This window comes from Dipteris shenzhenensis, chromosome 1 (assembly GCF_047967505.1).
Source record: "Dipteris shenzhenensis isolate YYH24624 ecotype China chromosome 1, Dip_SZ_1.0, whole genome shotgun sequence".
NCBI classification, from domain to species: domain Eukaryota; kingdom Viridiplantae; phylum Streptophyta; class Polypodiopsida; order Gleicheniales; family Dipteridaceae; genus Dipteris; species Dipteris shenzhenensis.
Genome location: NC_141596.1, coordinates 8790626 through 8795677, shown reverse-complemented (window position 1 = coordinate 8795677; position 5052 = coordinate 8790626). Strand labels below are relative to the sequence as shown.

Sequence of the window (5052 nt, the reverse complement as noted above, 5' to 3'; positions counted from 1 at the left end):
AGTTGGCCCATTTTTGTATATGGTCTTACTTTTGGGACTGACCATCATGTTTATTTATTATTATTATTTTTTAAAGACATCTTATTATATGCGCCTGTCCCTAAAGCCTCGCCCATTTTCGCGTCGATCGTATGTCTTGTTAATTTGAGTAGCTCCAAGTCTCTATAAATTTGCAATCTGAATATGGCTTTGATCATCAGTTCTCGTAGCTGAATCTATTGCATGATCGCTATAGTCATAGAGCAGCTCGGCCACTGAATCAATTGGTCAACTTCGATCCATCACAAACCATGGAATCAATTCTTTGGAGCTCCCTTGCATCATACTATGTGCTCTCCCTTCCCGCATTTATCTTAGCCTTGGCTTGGTTATACTTCAATTACGTATCCCGCCAACGGCTTCCTCCGAGTCCTCTTTGCCTGCCCGTCATCGGGCACCTGCACCTCCTAAGCTCCATCCCTCATCAATCACTTGACAAGCTCTCGCAAAAATATGGTCCGATCTTGTTTCTCAGGTTGGGGAGTAGAGCTACTGTTGTGGTTTCTTCCGCTGCCCTCGCCAAGGAATTTCTTCATGTTCATGACGAGGAGTTTGCGAATAGGCCTCGTCTAGAGATCGGTAACCGTGTCTTCTACGGAAGTCAAGCTTCCGCTTTCATGGAATACAGTGCCAAATGGCGGGATATTCGCAAGTTGTATGTGCAAGAGATCTTGTCCGCCAAAAGCACACGACTGTACAAGAACTTGAGAGACGAAGAAATTTCTTCCCTTCTGCAGGCTGTCGAAAAGGAGTGTGGTTCAGCTCTGCAGATTTCGACAAGCGCCTTCCGTTTCACTATGGACGTCATGACACGCACGTTGTTCAGCGAGAGGTCGGAGGGGCGACTCTCATGTTTCGTAGACGTGCTTGCAGAGTTAAGCGAGCTGTTCGTGAAACCAATCATGGGAGATGTCATTCCTTATCTTAAGTGGCTCGACCCTGGTGGATACAAAAAGAAGATAGACGCTCTGGTCCGGCTTCTCGACGCAGTCCTGGAGGAAATTGTGAATAACCGCGTGCAGGAGATGGAGGATGGAGGAGCAACGCCTAAGGACTTGCTCACCTCTATGTTGGATTTCAACAAGAAAATCGATGCCTCGGACACGACTGCCGTGAAGGCAATGCTCTTGGTAAATCAGTCAACAATTGTCGTATTCTTCTTTAGCTCGAAGTTTTAATACGCCGCGATTCTGCCCACGAATTGTTAGGATCGATCGTCAACGTGTGCGCAGCGTTTACGCATTGCACGCGTGATTGCTTGTTTGAGTGCTCACTCATCGTTTGAACTTCGTTTGTTTTCCAGCACTTGTATTAAAAAGTGTGCAATTGACGCAGGAACTCGTGGCGGCCGGCACGGAAACGACAAGCACGTCAGTGGAATGGGCCATGGCTGAGCTCCTTCGAGCGCCGGAGAAGATGACGAAGCTCCAAGCGGAGCTGGATGCAGCAGTAGGATTAGAGAGGCAAGTGGAAGAGTCCGATTTTTCAAATCTATCATATCTGCACGCAGTGATGAAGGAGACATGGAGGCTGCATCCACCATTGCCCTTGCAACTTCCACACCAAGCCAAGCAAGCGACAGAGGTGGCAGGCTATGTGCTGCCTCCCAACACTAGGCTCATCGTGAACTTGTGGAGTATGGGTAGAGATACCAACGTGTGGGACAAAGCTTCTGAGTTCATGCCTGAGAGGTTCTTGGGCAACGGCGAAGCTGCCCATATGGGAGTGTCCGGGCAAAGCTATGAATTGTTGCCATTTGGGACTGGTAGACGCTCTTGCCCTGGCATCCACCTTGGCAATGCCATGGCCACCCTTAGTGTGGCAAACCTCGTGCATAGCTTCCATTGGAAACAAGCTTCATCCTTCTCTGTCGAAGAGTCACATGGCCTCACTGCAAATCTTGCAAATCCCCTTTGTGCCATCCCCACGCCTCGTCGCGTTTTGCAAAGCCGTTGATTGCAAACCCGCTTTGTGCCATCCCCATGCCTCATTGCTTCGTCACCTTTTACACAACTATTGATGTTGCTATGCCATGAAAGACTATCCACAAACCCAATACTAGACCCTTCCATGCTCTCCCACTCTGCTTTTGGCGCACGTGTATCGTCCTTTATATATATTCACAATATGAGTACCATGACCCATCTACGATGGATTAAGACTTTCACTTCTTTAAAAAAGAAGAATCCTAAAGCTTCCACCACAACATGAAATGCACAATGCTACACACAAGTATACAAGAAATTAAAAATGCAATACATCTGCTTATGCTCAAGGGTTACATTGAGTGTCCTCTACACTATATCTACATAGAGCTACCCTAATCAAGAAGATATTGTCCATGTGCTCGTTCTATCTTGAGAGTACATTGACAATGCATATACTTAGGACTACTAATAAAATAGTTTTTACCTACGTAAGGTATAACTAGAGGACAAAAACTTGATGCTAACAACATATTAGGAGTAGATTAGAAAGCCTTGAACAAAACTTAAACTGGTCAAGTTGACCAAATGAATGAAAGAAGTGTTAGATCATGACTAAGCAACAAGATGGTAGTGGAAAAACCAAAAAAACTATTATACTTTTTTCATGAGAGAAGGCCAATATATAGGCAGTTGATACATACATGCAAGCCAAGCTCCACTAATTTCTCCATTGATTTCTCAATCAGCATCTCTCAATCACACCACCCACACTCCTAGATTCACTCATTCACACCTATACTAACGGACACATCATCAGTCATACCTAACTCAAGCACAACTACACCATTAGGAAAAAAGGGAGCTCATTTTGGGGCCTTTTACGGTTTGGAAAAATAAGCTCTCAACCAATCAATAGAGGGCCAACATAACGTTGGAAATTCACGAAAATAAGAGAAAATAGAAAAAAGAAACAATACTTTATGTAGGTACAAGCGTGCTATATTAATGTGGAGATTGGTTTTTTATTCTCACAAGATCTTTGGACATGAAGATAGAATCTAGTCTGACGTTTTATCTGACAAGGGCCTTCCCACTTCCACCTTCTTTTGAACTTTGAAATGTTGTGCCACCTTTCCTTCAAAAGGTCTACCATTCTACACCACTGCCTCATTGTGTAGCAGCCTCTTCTTTTCGAAAACTGCTCCCTTGATCCTATTTGGCGTAGAGTAAGATGTTTCTTGTCAACTGTCTGTTTGCCCACTTTCTGTTTCTTGAAACTTCAATTTGTTATCTTGTTTACATTACTTTGCTATTGTTACAGATTCAGAAGGTCTCCATGGTGAATAAAAACCATGGCCGTTCTTGTGGAAGATGCTCTGTGGATGATAATGCTATGAAGGTAGAATTATGCCACACATCCTTACCCCGTCGACCTACTTCTTCTATTTCTTCGATAGAGAATTCAAGTACAGTCAAAACGAAAGAAACTTGGGAAAGGTTTAGTGTTTCAAAAGGAGCATGGGTGCTCATGCAACCTAGCAAAAGAAAATGACCCCAGACAAAAAACATTTTCTTAGCATCATGGAAGGGAAGAGTACGAGATTTTAAAATCACCAGAGGGAAGATATCGGTGCAAGAAGTTTTGATTCAGCATGTGTACATGCATAAAGAACTTGTCTTGCGAGACTATCCAAATGATCTTTCGCAACACAGGCCTAATTGTATATTTTTCTATTGTGGTTTCTTTCTTTACGAGGTGTATGGATTTTTAAGATGAAGCTTTCTTTCTTTGCTTATTGACATTCTTGTGTTGTTTTATTTCAGATTTATACCCTTCATCATATGAGACATGGCAAAACATCGATTGTATTCTGGGATTTATAGATGTTCTGCATGGATCGATAGGAGAACAACAATACCAAGGTCGATGTGCAACAGAGCTAGCTCAATCGGGTATATTTTTTACTGATCATTTTTATCAGTTGCTGGACAATGCTAACACACATGGTGTGTTAAGGAAACAAGAACTTCCGGCATGGAATTCAGTGGATTGGCCTCACCCACATTCTAGTGTTACAGAGGCACATAGGGCCAAGCTTTTCAAAGAAGTACAGAAAGCTCTGAGGCCCAATATTGCCACAAGGATAATAAAAATTTCTTTATGCATGCCTCTCACAGTTTTTGTGGACTTCTTTAATACCTTTCAAGTGAAGGTTTCAAAAACAATGTTCACAGCTAAAGCAACAAGTTCGGCATGCATGCCACAATTTTTGGATAAAGGTTGGGATAAGAAGACATGTAGTTTAGTGTTTTGTGAGGTTGTCCAACCTTCTATGCAACTGAAGTACATGGTTGCATCACAAAATTTTATTTTTTCTTTTTATTATAAGCACAGTCGAATGCTAGGCACAAAACTAGTCCCAATGGATCAAGATGAAGATTCTTTTGGTGCAGAAAATAAACTTCTTGATATTGATGTTGTTGAGAATGGTGATGTGCTAGTCAATATCTCATTAAGAGAATGTTGCTCCCTAGCTCAATTGCGTAATGACATTCTGTTTGAGATAGAAGGTTCTATTTCAAATGACTTTTTATTTATCTACAACAATAAAAAGGTATACCATCTGATTTATCCTAGTCTCATTAAGCACTGCTATTAGTTTACTTTACCCTATTGATTCATATTGCTTTTTTGCAAGTGCTCAAAAGAAGAGAGAGCTCAATAAAATGCAAAGACATTGAAATTTTGAAAATTGAGATAACACAGACTCCATAAACAAAGGTTTTGTATTCAATCAAGTAAAATTTTATACAGAAGTGTTTAGTTGTACATGTAGAACATATTCTTGAGAACCATTTTCTATTTATCTACAGCTCTGCTCTACATGGTCCAAGCTTTCCCTATCATCATTTTTTGGAGAATCTGTTTTTTGCTGCTCCATCCTGTCCTATGCAGTATGTTGGTGCTGCTCCATTGTCTCCTCTACTACCCCAGGAGCATCTGTTTGCTACTGCTCCATCTTCTCCTCAACAACATCAGCAGTAGGTCCTTGTTCCTATGGCTTCTCCTCATCAGCACTAGGTC

General features: G+C 41.9%; 1 pseudogene; it reads left to right on the top strand.

Annotated features, from left to right (window-relative positions):
* The first annotated feature begins 290 nt into the window (after nucleotides 1-290).
* Nucleotides 291-1995, top strand: LOC147905332 (cytochrome P450 750A1 pseudogene; annotated as a pseudogene).
* The last annotated feature ends 3057 nt before the right edge of the window (nucleotides 1996-5052 follow it).